This window comes from Marmota monax, unplaced genomic scaffold, assembly GCF_021218885.2.
Source record: "Marmota monax isolate L192 unplaced genomic scaffold, Marmota_monax_Labrador192_F-V1.1 WCK01_AAM20220418_F8-fsc00416, whole genome shotgun sequence".
Classification (NCBI taxonomy): Eukaryota; Metazoa; Chordata; class Mammalia; order Rodentia; family Sciuridae; genus Marmota; species Marmota monax.
In genome coordinates, this window is record NW_026694067.1 from 564202 (window position 1) to 579048 (window position 14847).

At 40.9% G+C, this 14847-nt stretch overlaps 1 pseudogene; it reads right to left on the bottom strand.

Moving 5' to 3' along the window:
• Nucleotides 1-13461: 13461 nt before the first annotated feature.
• Nucleotides 13462-14327, bottom strand: LOC124106630 (carnosine N-methyltransferase-like; annotated as a pseudogene).
• Nucleotides 14328-14847: the final 520 nt, after the last annotated feature.

The following is a 14847-nucleotide window of genomic DNA, read 5'->3' on the forward strand; positions in this document are numbered from 1 at the left end:
CAGAGCCCGTAAGAGAGGAGACAAAAGGGTTCCTGAGGCTCTGCCTGGGCTATGTCAGGGTATGGGGTGGGTCCAGTTGAGCATCTTGCAGGGGCTGAGTCTAGGGACATGACTGAGCATGTCACCTGTGCAGAGAATGAGGGGAGAATAATGGGGATCTAGGCCATGGTGGAAATTTCCCAGAGCTCAAAACCTCATATCCCAAACACACCTGGGCTCCCCCAATAATCTTATGCTCTCTCATGGATTTGGGAGTAGCTAATGTTTGGTGATTTTGCACATTTGCTCTTCTCATGGGACAGCTGATTTAAGATTACTGGGGAGCCTTCTTCCAAGCATTGGGGATCAAAAGAAGACAAAGAGGGAGGGATGGAAGCCCAACTTACTCCATCTGCACTTTTGAGCATAGAATCAGCCTTAGTCTCCAGGGAACCAAGGTCAGAAGCACTTTCCAGGAATTGACCCATTACCTGTGTCCTGACCCTCTGGGCTATGGTATGTGCTGGGCCCAGCTCAGTAAGACTATTGACCTTCCTAGAGCCTGGCCTGGATGGAGCTGGGAAGCTGAGACCACTGATAACATCTGACTCAGCAGAAGACCCATTACTTTGTCCTCCTGCACTCTGGGTCACTTAATTAACTTGTGTTCCCTGATGGCCATTTCATTATAATATGACACTGTTACATTTCACTCATTTTGTGAAATGAGTTAATAAATGGCTGTCTGTTTATTAAGCATCTCCTGCTTTTTTGATTCTTCACATTATCCAGTGTAATTTCATAGGTGGCATTTGTTCCCCACTTTGAGAGCCTCCTTCCCACAGTAGACTGTCAACGGGAGCTGGGAATTCCTTTCTTTTTCCCCTCCCATTGCTTCAGTGTTGTACATCATACAGTCCAAGTGCAAGAAACTGGACTTGCCTGAGGAATGCATTGATTCCCCATTGTTTTTGTGAATTTTGTCAGCATTGAGACTGCACAGAGCTGAGCTCTTGAGGGCAAGTGGTCAGGTGTCCCTCCAATCAGGGATAATGTCATGAAACCAAAGAAGCCTCAGGATCAGAGCATTAACCAGAGGCAGATGAGAGTCCATGTTACTCTATAGACTGACAATAATCACTTTGACTAAGCAAGGAAATAAATGTGGGCTTAGCAAGGTTATATATATATGGTGAATACTCAGCCAGTTTTCTGCTGCCCATTGGCTCATCCAGCTGCTTGTGGGGGCACTGCCCTAGTCAAACCCTGAGTGGCTCAGGGCCTGGGAGGGTGGACAGATCTGTGCCCTTTGGCTGCTCAGAATCTACCAGCAGAAATACTCCAAATTTTAATCAACTAAAGTGGCCTGTTTGTGATGTTTAACCTGAAGGAAAACTTGAAGGATTATTTAGGAGTAAGGAATTTCCCCATACAAATAGTCTACCTGACTTAATTTCTCATTAGTTGGAAAAGGAACTTATAGCTACTATAACCTAAGTGTGATTTTTCAATGCTTTTTTGAGCAGAGCATGATTTTCTCTCATGGGTGTCCCCATTCCCATGAGATATTAGTATTAATGAAGGCATAGTGGAGCAAGAGGAAGTTTCTGTTTCCTTTTTAAAAATCTACTCCCTGACAATTTGTCCTTAGGCACTGTGGAAGAAAGTGCTGACAATGTGGGAGCTTTGTTCAAACCCTGTAGGAGATATTTTTGGTGGAGTGATAACATGAGGCTCACAGGAAGCCATGGCCTTCACAGTCTGGGTCACACTTGAATTGAGCACATTCTTCCCACTGGAGAGGTGGGACTTGTCCTGCAGGCATTTATCAGAAGCTCCTTTCCTGTTCCCAGGTTTCTATGGGGTGCAGATGCCCTTCCTTCTCTAATTCCAGAGATGGGTCACTGGGAATTCCTTAGGGAAGTCAAGTTCCTTGCACTTGGACTATATTATGTACAACACTGAAGCAATGGGATGGGAAAAAAGGAATTTTGGGTATGTCTTGGTAGCGGTATAATCTCTTCTCTAGGTATTACTATCCTAGGCTCATAAAACTTCCCCCTTCTCTGAACACCAAATTCTCAGGGAAAAGAAGAGAAGATGCCCCAAACTTGTTCCAGGTTGTGTTAAAGAGATAGAAAAAGACTGTCCTTTTCTCAAGCACATCTCCCATATCTCTCAAAGGAAGAGCTCATAAGCCTGAAACTCTGTATCCATCCTCACTGCAGCACACACAGAAAGGGACCCAATTAGAATTCCCTTTTGCCTCACAGTTTTTCCAATGATTATATCCCCCCACCACCAGCAACTCACCTGCTGCTGCTTCTGCCACTGTGCCCTCCTTGCTTCTTAAAATGCAATGGTGGCAGAAGATGGGAGCTATGTGACCATTCACTATTGGGTCCTCTATATTCAGGGTGGAGCTGGATAGCTACAGCAGTAGCCAGAAAGCAGCAGACTTCCTCACCAGCTTCTTTTGGTTAGCTTTTAAATTCTAGAATCTTTTTTTCTTGAAATATAGGATTTTTGAGTGTGAGGCCCCTGGTTTCTATGATGGGAAATACCTGGCAAATAAGAGGTTTCTGCTCCATGCCCACTATCCTAGCACCTGGTGTGAATAGCATGCCCATTTTTTGGAAAATGCTTCATGTTTTCTCATTCATCCTTTGACTCTAGTGTATTTCCTCTGCAACATCTCTGGATTTCCCTATATACCTGGGAATTAATGTGCCCATTGTCTTGATCATCACCCTGTTAATAAAACCTCATTCAGGGATACTGCCTGTATGTAAAGTTAGCCATCTTGTAGGCCATGCAGAACAATCCTTATGGCATTTGCAAGGATTGGGCTCTCACTTCTAGGTGGAAAGCCATGTGCTGGAAGGAAGTCTAATTTTTCTCATTGGAGGAATGCAGAACCTCTTGTGAAGCCAAGGATTGATGGGTCATAGCTGTCCAGATGCCAACCCTGGTCTTTCTGAAACCATGTTTCTGAGGAAGACAAAGATTTGGCATAAGTGGGATGTTAGACTGTGCTGATTCGGTATGTCTTCATAGCAGTATAATGTCATTGTCATTAAAAACACTTACGTGTGGATAAATAATAAATAAATGATAGGTAGAAAGAAAACCAAAGGACAGGCAAGAAAATACAATTTATTGATTGAAAGGCTTGTGCTTCTCTTCATCCTTTCACTCCCAAGCTAGTTCTGTCTCTTAGGCCTGCCACTTACCAAGATGGTTCTCCCAGGGCTCCCACTCTCAAATTTCTGGTAAATCTACAAATCTTCACTCACAATTTTAAAGTTACTGAAAATCTACCCACTTTTAAAAATTGCTCCATGCACTGTTATTTCACCCACAAATGCATCCATTTTTAGAGTAGCTGCACTGGAGGGAGATACAAATTCTAAGATAGAAGGTACTTTTCCAGGAACCTCAAATATGTGGGACTTTACAATATTATCTACTATTCAGATATCAGAGACCACATTAGCCTAATGATCCCAAGAACTTCCCAACCACCATTAAACTGTCTTGTGATCAACAGATTGATGTCATCCCTATATCCCTTCCCATGCCTACCTCTCATTAAGTTTCCTTTAAAAGAAGAGTTTGAGAATTCCGAAAGTGTTGTTTACTCTTCAGATGGCCCCTACTCTCCCTTGAATGTTTGTTTTTCACTTTCCTAAATCATTCTCAATACCATTAGCTGGTGCTTTCTTCAACTCATTTCAGCAATATTTTTTGAGATTCCCCACTCATCATGAGTTGAGGTCCCCTCTTTGGTAACTCCTCACATACACATGAGGATGTGTGTGTGCTCACGCACTCTCACACAGACCCATACACACAAAATTTCATGGGACAAACGTGGAGAACAATTATATATGTAGTAGGACATGGTTCCAGATATGGTGAAATAGTATTCTAGAATCTATAACAGCGGGAGAGGCCAAACTATGCTCCCTGTGGTCCTGCCCACAACCTTGCTGACATGCACACTCTTCTGGACATTGCTCTGTACTCACCACTGGGATCAAGTCACCTGCCCTGTTTTTTTTTTTTTTTTTTTTTTTTTTTTTTTTTTTTTTTTTGAGGGCCAACTGTTTCCTGATGGATCCTGAAGAAATTAAAATGACTGCACTCTGGTCAAGAGAGAGAAAAGACTGTGTAAGGCTCAGAAGTCAAGGTTTGACAGGCTAACCCTTCTTTATAGTCAAAAGACCCTTGATTGAGTGTCTGGATAAAAAATATTTTGGAGGGGCTGGAATTGTGGCTCAGCAGTATATAGAGCTTGCCTAGCATGCATGAGGCCCTGGTTAGATCCTCAGCACCACATAAAAATAAATAAATAAAAATAAATGTGTTAAACAAAAGAAACTTTTAAAAATATTTTTTGGAAAAAAATGTGCTCACCAACTGTAGCAGATTCTGTTGCTGAGACTTGTGCCAATGTACTTTCTTAAAATCTTTACAGCTTGCTGATAATCCCCCCTGTGATATCCCCCTAACAACCCAGAATGTGTAGCTTCATGTATGGACAGACCTCATAACCAATCCAAATTCTTCCAAAACAACTTGGTTAATGCAATGATCAGTGAAAGTTTTTTTTTTTCTTTAAACAAGTCCCTTCACCTGTTACCTTGACAAAAATCTTGCTTGGTTTCTAACTGAAACTGTATTTCCTAATATGCAAATATCTGTTCTGTACCTGAATAGAATCTATCTTTGCTTTGAGCTTAAGCTTAGCTATCCTTTCTTGGTTTGCAATCCTTGGTTTTGACAGGATCCTGCTGCACTCAGCGGTTACCAGGCACTGCCATTCTCACAGCACCCAACTTTCATTTTCTCCCAAGGAAACCTCCATCAACGTGCCTTCAACAGACAGAAATCCAGATGGATCCTGAGGCCTAATAGGCCTCTGGGATACATGATCATCTCAGCCCAACCATTTTCCCCAGAACAAATTTTTCCCTGGGCTGCTCTCGTCTTGTCCCCACTGGCTGATATTAAAAAAAACCCACAACATTATGTTGTCAAAATGACCCTAATAATGACCCAAGTTACCTCTCCTTAGTGATGTCCTTGGAGCACAGTTGTAGAATAAGGGAGTTTGCAAGGAGAAAAATCATGGGTTCTGGAGAGGGATGTGAGGCTGTAACTCCAAGACCCTGAAGAGGAAGAGGGGAAGTACAGAGGTTTTGGCTTCACTTTTCCTTTGCCTGTGTCCCTGGGGTTTACCCTCCCTGGCCAACAATAGTATGTTTCTTTCCACCAAAGTACTTGGTCTTATCCTCAGCCTGAGTGTTAGCAGTGGTTAAGTAGTTGTTAGCCCCAGAGTTGGAGCCTGTGACATGCTCAGAGATCCCATCCCCCTTGCTCTGGTTGCCATCACTGTTCACCTTCATTACTTACTGAGGCCTCTTTCCTGGCCTCTACTTTACCACAAAATGAAGTAGTTGATGTGTTCACTGCTCAGGATGTAGGTGACTGTGGCTGAGGCTCCCAAGTGAGGCAAAAGCAAATGGGGACTGGATCAGCACAAGCAGGACAAAAAGACCTGGGAACATACAATTTTGTGAGTGACATTGAGTGTTCAAAAGAATGGGAAAGATCTAACCTTAGCATCTGTGTTTGGAGGGAAGTAGCAAGAAGGTCTCCATATTGCTTTAGGAAGTTCTGGCCTACGGAGAAAACAAGGAGCAAGAGGTAAATGTGGAGCCAGTCCATGGTGGGAGGTGTTTCCAAACACTATGTCTTGAGGTTGCCCAGCTGGGACTGGACTAGACAATACTCTTTTTCATCCTGTGTTCTTACAGCTAGAGAAGGGAGGAGCAGTGGATGCAAATTTGTTCTTCTCTTCAGCAGCTTGTTTTTCTATGTTCTTGAATAAGCTCTGAGCCTGGTGGTTTTGTGCTGGTAATGTTCTAATTTTAGAAGAAGGGCTACATGGGGCCAGTTGCAATGATGCATGCTTGGAATCCCAGCAGCTTTGGAGGCTGAGGCAGAGGATTTTGAGTTAAAAATCCTGTGTCAGTAACTTAGGCCATAAGTATCTCAGTGAGATCCTGTCTCTAAATAAAATATCAAAAAGGCTGATGCCCCTGGATTCAAACTTTGGTAGCCCCTCCCAAATTAAATAGAAAGCACACAATGATGTCAAGGGTAGAATGTGCAGTTCACCTGGTAGCAATAGCCTCAGAGGAAATCAATGAATAAAATGAGGCCCTCTGTACTGGAGAATTTCTAGGTGTTCCCAGCCTGAGTCTACAGTGCCCATTGCTGCCCACAAGACAAATGACACTAAAATTGCACCATTAGTTTATGCAGAATTACCAATTCTGAACTCTTATTGTATTGCAGCCTCTTTGACAGGCATCTTAAACAAGACACTTCAGGCAGACATTTGCAATAACCCAACTTTATGCTTGGGCATAATATGTCCCCCTTTGTTCTGCTGAAGGAATTATTATTCAGAAATTAAGAGATCTTGCTTAAGGGGCTGGAGTGGTAGAGCACTTGCCTAGTATGTGTGAGGCCCTGGGTTTGATTCTCAGCACTGCATATATAAGTAAATAACATAAAGGTTCATTGACAATTAATCTATATCTATCTGTAAACCACACATCTATCTCTATCTATCTATATCTATATCTATCTATTATCTATTTCTATCTATATCTATGTATATGTGTATGTGTATATATATATATATATATATATATATATATATATATATATATATATATATATATAGAGAGAGAGAGAGAGAGAGAGAGAGAGAGAGAGAGTTTGCCTAACTCTTCCAAAGAGAGAGAGTCTATCAAGAGTCCTTCCAGGAGACTCACCTCGGAGCTGTCTTTTCTGGCCATCTATGCCCTGCTTCCCCACCCATCTCCTTTTCCTTCACTCAGGCCTTCTGGACCCTCTTGTCAGAAGCCTCTCTTTCTTTATCCAAGTGCACTTTCCTCCCTTACACAGGGATGGGGATATTTCTTCTACTCCTTTCATGGCATGGAACTATGAGGAGAGACTGGCATCCTGGACTTGAAAGCGTTAATGAAAAGGCACATGATCATTGATAAAAATAGGGACTCTGGGGCTTGAAGACCAGATATGTGCTGCTGGGTTGGCCCAAGCTCTGAACTCAGGCAAGTTCCTCCTGTTCTCTGAGCCTCAACTTCCCCATCTGTGAAAAGATCAATGCTTGGATCAGAGGGGTGTTGTGTTTAAATGACTTAATTCATGGGGAATGTTGGATACATACACAAACTCAGATGCACACAGGTGCAGGGATGGCCGTAGTCTGTGCACTAGTCAAAGAAAGGTACATCCTAACATTCTATCCTTCTGCTTAGTGTGTTTTATGTGGCAGATACCTGACCCTGGTCCTCAATAACAACAGGAACTAAGTCCAACTGATGTCCACACTCTGTGATGAGTGTTCTCACTTCTCTAGCTTTCTGTCTTTGCCAATGCTGTCTGTGAGAACCAAGTGCTGGAAGGATGTCCATAGTTCTCCAAGAACTAGAAACATGATCAGCAATGCTTTAAGAATTTTTTATGTCTTCCACCTGCTGAAATGGACCAAGGAATGGACAGTCATATCTTATAGAATCCAGGGACCATGACTGTAACATTTAAGAATCCCTCTGATTGTACTTCCACTCTGACCATCACCCCACTCCTCAAATTTTTGGGGCTGGAAAGCAGCAGGTCAGTTGGTTCTGCCAGCCAGAAATTCTTCCCCCATCCCCACCACCCCTGCAGTGCCTGGCTAGAGAGCTGTGAGGAGAGGGCAGTCTTTCCTCTGATCTGAGTGAGCTGAGCCCATCTTACTCATGGATTTCTCTCCTTCCTTCTGGTGCTGGAATAAAGGGACAGCTGATAGGAAGGAGTTTGGGTCTCACTTCCCATTTGTGTGTGCCAGTGTGAGATGAGTACCACTGTGGTCCCATGATTAAGAGTAACAGCGTCATCCAATGTGCTATTGACAGACAGGCTCTTCTAGCTGGTGCCAAAATATCTCTCTGGGATTTGTGAGGGCTGCTCACTTTGCATGTCATTTGAGCAGGGATCTGACATAGCATATGCTGGTTCCAATGGGTATATTCTTTTTGCAGTGCATCACCAAAGCAGGGGAGTATGGCTGTCAGTTCCAGGGGCACTAAAACTGAGGACATCCATGTGAGCTTTTAGGAGGTCAAAGATTCTATAAGAGGGGAGAGAAGAGATGGCCTCAGGATGAAGGATCCATTCTGAGTAACCCCAATTATACAGTGTCTAGGATGAGCGTAGTGTTTGAATCAGACCCAGGTCAGGGTACTTTGAGGGCTGAACCTAGGGATAGGATACAGGCAGATCACTTACACAGAGAGTGAGAAGGTGAACAGGAGAGGGGTCCAGGCAATGATATTGATGTCCCAAACTCTGTGTTTTGAAATCTGTAACACAGCTGTTCTCCTCCAGATCATTCTCAGGTCCTTTTGGTCAGTAAGTGTTTTGTTATTTTGAAAATTTTCTCCTCATTGGTTATTGGTTAACATTCTACCAGAAATGAAGTAGTGCATGAAAATAAAGAGGAGGGATAGAACCACAACTTCTTCCATTTGCTCTCAGCAGGAACTTTAGCCTTGGACCCCAAGGCCACTCATGACAGTATCCTTCTAGAGTTTGACCTATGACCATCTTTCTTTTTCCTTTGGGCTATGATATATCCTGAGTATAGCTCAGCAGGGCTATTGACCTTTCAGGATCCTGGCTAAGGGCTGAGCTTCATCCCTTTGAGATCATTCAGGACACATGACAGCAGAAAGTGAACCACTGAGGCCTTCTGCCTCATTCTCCTCTCTGGGACTCCAGATGAAGTTTGGTCCCATCCTGGTCATTCCACTAGAATGTGGCACTATGTCATTAGAATTGTTGCTAAATCATTCCATACCTGGCATTTGTTTGATAAAGAACCACCTGAATGTGTGGACTTATCACGCCTTGCAGTGTCATTCAGCATGATATTCTCTTTATTCTACGACAGCCCCTTTCCACAATAAGCTGGCATAAAGAATGTATTCTTACTTTTTATTTTTGCAAAATAATTTACATAATCTTGTTATTAGTTCTAGAAGCCAGAGCTGCTTGAGAAAAAAAAAAAAACCTAAAATTTTCATGGTCGTTTTGAAGATTGTGGCCTCACAGTTGTACATGGATGATCTCTGGAGGGTGGGTAGATAAGGCTCCTTCCATTTACTCATCCTTTCATTTACTGCCTTCACATTATACATACATACATAAGCAAGTTCAGGCCCATGGTCATACCTGAGTCCCTGAATCAAGTAAGATTCTAGAGCACTCTGCAGAATCTCCTCAAGGAGGCTGTGCATACCTGTTATTAAACATGATCAAAGAGCCTTAAGGGATGATGTGACTGGACATGGGAGGAGAGGCCAGAGATGAGTGGGAAGGCATCTCTGCAAGTTCTTAAGATAGAGGGGTAATATCTGGAACAACTTATAGATCATGATCAATGGTGCCCTAGGATTAGGCAGGAAACCCATGCAGTCATAGTGGAGGAAGGACACAGGTCCTGGGAGCCCTACATTCTCACACTGACCTCCCTTATAAGGTACCTGGACGGAAGCTTTGTCTTTTGAGTGATTTTCAGCCCTACAAAATCTACTCAGTCTGATACCTGGAGCCTGGTTCCTCCGGCACCTTTCTTAGGTGAGTCTTTTTCTATGTTCTGGGCTTCTTTAAATGTCCTGGAGAGACACAAGAGAGTCTGCCCTCAGACCCTGGTTATAGTAACCCAGGGCATAGGTTCAACTTTCCTGACTTCCAGTTCAATGCCTGACCCTTGATCACCTGTTGAGTTTTAGAATGTGGCACTATGTCATTAGAATTATTGCTATATAATTTCATACATACATACATTTTATACATGACATTTTGTTTGATAAAGAACCACGCTGGCCTCCCTATTTGTCCCTCTTGGGCATCTCTATCCTCTGACCTGGTAGTAGTACCTCTGCTGCTTTCTGTTGGTGGAGGAAACTAAGGCTTGTGGTTCCCTTTATGTGACATCAAAAGCCTCTGTCATCTGCAATACTGTGGACAGGAGTACTGCCTCACTGTGCCAGCTGCACCCTGTCCTGCACAGCACAGAGAGGCAGCATTTGTCCTGTGCCCAGAGGGACACTGAGATAGTTCCTGTAAATGAGTCTTAGTATGAAAAACTATCTCTCAGCCTTGTGTTTTGATAGAAAAATGGAGCTTATAGAATAAACTATAACTCTTCTGTAAAGTGTCCAGGTCCTCAAAAATTTTGTAACACATTTTGGGGCCATTTACTGCCTTCACATTATACATAGAAATCAAGACTGATGCTTTCCTCTGCTCTAATAGCAGTAGTAGCGATGTCATCAGAACAGCTGTTGCTCTGGCACAGCAGTCCAACCATGGGTATATCACCATCACCATCACCATCTTCGTCCTCCTCCTCATTTTCACCTCTGCTGCAACTATTTTACTCCATCACCCACATTTGCAGTGCACAGTGGAGGATTTTCCCCTCTTCCCAGTGTGCCCTTTCTTCTCTCTGGGGGAAGTGTTCTCCCATCACACAGAAAAACAACTGTTGGTTGATACCATTTTCCACATTTCTCTGGAAAATGGACAGGACTCCAAGAATTCTTTCACGCTGTGAGCCTCTTTTTAGTTAATGGACCCTTTCTGTTATTGAATTAATTAATTTTAAAAAGAATTAAAAATCCATACAAGTCTTCCAATTTCACAGTGAATATAGTTGAGGCCCAAGGAGACTCTATTGCCAGGACAACTGAGAACATTGTTGTCAACCTGAGAAAATTACCCAGGTATCCTAAATGTATGTCTTGGTCTCCTTGTAGCAGAATTTGTCTAGGTTGTCTGGGGTCAGGGGAGGGCATGAAGGCCAGGTTGGGAAGCACAGCTGGGTGCATGCATTATAAATGTGCCCACATATACATATATGCAAACTATCAGATGCACACAAGTGTGGTGAGGGCTTTATTATGTGTATAGGCTGGAAGAGGGTCCCTATGTTCTTATTAGATGGCTTTATGTTGCAGAGACCTGGTCCAGTTCTAGAGACATCCCCAGGATGTGTACAAACAGAACTACTACAGCCAACTTCTTTGTCTTGTCCACTCTGTGATGAGTATGTATCTTCTCTAGTTGTCTCACTGTGATGAGTGTATATCTTCTCTGTGATGTCCCACTCTGTGATGAGTGTGTATCTTCTCTAGTTTTTTTTCTTTTCTCCAAGAAAAAGGTTAAAACATTATTCTTTTTTGATTTTCAAGTGATTGAAAACAGAATAACACACACATGAAGAAGGAGAAGGAGAAGGAGAAGGAGAAGGAGAAGAAGAAGAAGAAGAAGAAGAAGAAGAAGAAGAAGAAGAAGAAGAAGAAGAAGAAGAAGAAGAAGAAGAAGAAGAAGAAGAAAGGAAGGAAGGAAGAGAGAAAGAAAAACTTGATGCTTCTGTGACATCCTGATTCTGGGAGGAGGAACTTACCTATGCAGTAAGTATAAAAATGATTAACACAGTCTTAATAAGTTATGTCCACTAACGTATTTGCTTGGGCCAAGGTGTGGAAATTACCACCTATATAAACGAGGGATCATGGCCACTGAACACATGTCTGCCCCTGACTGTCCTTTTACTCAGGTCGTCTTTCTCTCCTATGCCTCAGCCTAGAAAATACCAGGACAGAATGGTCCTGCCACACCTAAATCAATACCTGATCATTTTGAAAATAATTCATTCATGATTAGAGCTAATTAAAAAAAAAATATTGTTAAGGCTTACATAGTTTAGCAGCTAGGACTAAACTTAAGAAATAAAGATTTAAATAAATCCTTCAGTGACTCTTCTATTATTGATTGATATCACATTTAACTAAAATATATTCTATAATTTGGAAATATAGGCACATTATTAAAGAATAAAACCTGATAGTAAAAAAAATTAGGTAACAAAACCAATCCATGAGTTTTAATCTGTTTTTGACTTTGTGAGAGAAAAAAAGATCTTTTGTTTTGATACAAGTTGTGAAAACACTAGTGAGCAAATAAAAGTCATTTTTTTAAATTATTCAAAAACAGCATGCATTCCTGGTTGTTCAATTAATGATTTAAATTCTTATATTTCTTTTAAATTTTTTATGAAAAAGTAATTTTGTTTTTTCCCTTTTGCAATTAATTTCAAGTTTATTCATATAGGTGATGAGAATTCCCCAAATTTCATAGTTAAAATTTTCCACATTAATAACATTATGAGAGTTTTTTTTTTTTTTACCAGTATATGATTAACTAAAAAAGTGCTTCCTTTCATAATCCTGGTAATCCAAAAACAACAACAACAAAAAATACATTATTTTAAATAGCACGCTGACAAACCGTATTCATTTCTAGTTTGAAATCATCCATTTCAGCTGGGCATGGTGGCCTGTGTCAGTAATCCCAGTGGCTTGGGAGTCTGGGGCAGGAGGATGGCAAGTTCAAAGGCAGGCTCAGCCATGTGAGGCATTAACCAACTTAGTGAGACCCTATCTCTAAATAAAATACAAAATAGGGCTGGGGATGTGGTTCCAATGATTGAGTGCTTCTGAGTTCAATAGCCAGTACCAAAAACAAAACAAAACAAATATCACACATTTCAAATGGGTAGATTTTTATTTTCTACTCTTGTAGAGCTACTTTTAAAAATCCTTTTGTGCCAAATTTTCAAAGTGGTACAGCAGAGGACACATTTCAAAGTGATCCATGATGAGTATGCTTTCATAAAGTATTCCATTTAATGTACATAAAAGACTTAATTACCTAATTATATCTTACTGATTAGTGATATAATTAGGTTTAACATTTCATAAAAATTAAATATCTGATTCTTCTCTAAATTCAGCTCAACCAGAAAAAAAACAGTCTACTAATTTGGAAGAAAAATGAATAAATACATATTTTATATATAGATTGCTCCGGAAGAAAGCAAACAAAATACCAACTCCATATGTTGAATGTAACAATCCTTAAACTTCTAAAAAGAGCATATGAAATGCACATAAAACAATAGAAAGAAGATTATTATGGACTTCAATACTATCAGTTATTAATATGGCAGACTTGTGACAGCTTCATGAAGACACTGGAAATTAATTTGTTTTCAACTAAAGACAATTGTGGACTTCAATGAAAAAGTATATGTGAAGGTTATTTCCTCTATTTTTACTTTGTGCAATAGAAATCTGCATATCATAGTGTACTTATGACCAAATCAATAGATATTTTAAAGTGAATAGATACTATTTCTAAATGTTGTTAGGAATAAGAAGGCAGCACTGATTTGAGGTTGTGCCCTGTCATCACTGATAGTTGATTTTGAGTTTTTTATCTCAGCATTTGTTCTTATTAAACTTTTCTGAGTGATATAACTTACGACCATTATTGTGGCTTATGGACCACAAATAAGACACATTCATAGTAGTGTTTTATCATAGAGAGATCCTTCACAGTGTATGTTGACAATAGGGATTCTTTGTCCACCTCTACCTGAAATCTATATTGCAGAACAACATTTTTTATATACTCATAGCTCAATTCTATGGAAAGTTCTTTGCCAAATTTTCAAAGTGGTACAGCAGAGGACCAAGTTGTATCAAAATTCCACCTGGCTTGAATGTTTTCCATATTGTATCAATATAGTCAATCACATTGTGAGCTGTGCCTTTTGCAGAAAGAGGCAGCAGTATAGTGCCACCTATTGCATTATGGATAAATCTCCTGAAAATCTCCTGCTGTCATACAAAATTTAGAACCAGGAAGAAAACTGTGGGGGTCAATGCCAGGGACAAAGATGGGTGGTATCTGATTTGCTGATCTTCCATTATTGCTAAATTGAAAGATCCAGTGAGAGATCCAGAGATAAAGTTTACGTTTATTAATTTTAGAATAGCTGTTCAGAACAAGGTTGGAAGAAAAGAGAAGGAAGGAAGGAAGGAAGGAAGGGAGGGAGGGAGGGAGGGAAAATTTGCATCTTGACAAGCATCACCTAGCACAGCTATTTCCCAGTCCAGTTTTCCCAGTCCAGCAACAGGTACCAGGATATTTTCTTTAGGGGGATCCCATCTGTCTTTTAGAAAAAATTCAAAATTTCTTTTTGATTAGTTCAAAATCCAGGCAGAGAACTGCACTTCCACTTTCTTACTCTTACTGAGGTCACCCAAGCCTCCCCTGCAGCCCTTGTGCAGCTGAGAGGGGGTCAGTGGGAGGCACCAGTGTTGCTGGATTGCCTTCTTGGCCCTAGGCATCACTGCCTTGCTGTTCCTAACTACTGAAAGTGCTGTGGCTGGCTGTTTTCCTCCAGATGGCACCCGTGGCAGATATGTCCTCAACAAGCTGCCTTCCCTGTCCCCACTGCTCTCAGGGCTCCATACACACTGGGCTCTGAAGGTCTTCAGCTGCAGCTTGTTATCTTGCAGTGGTCTTCAAGAAGTGACTGATGTTGCTTTCAAGTATATCAATTAACAATAAAGTGATTAAATGTACATTTTCATAGTATAATTAACAAATTTGCATTAATGTAAAGCAAAACATTCTTAGGATTTGTCAAACTAATATTGAGTGTTATCTTTGTAGTATGTGAAGATTGATGTCAAAATATTGTTTGTAATTTATAAATTTATGTTGCTTTTAAATGTATCTTCATTACTTGTGTTAGGTTGTATAAATAATAAAACATTTTAAGGGAAAATGTTTCATAATGCAGTACCCATAATTATATTTCCTCCTGGATCTGGTGTACAAATGTATATTTTTTCTTTGCCTTGA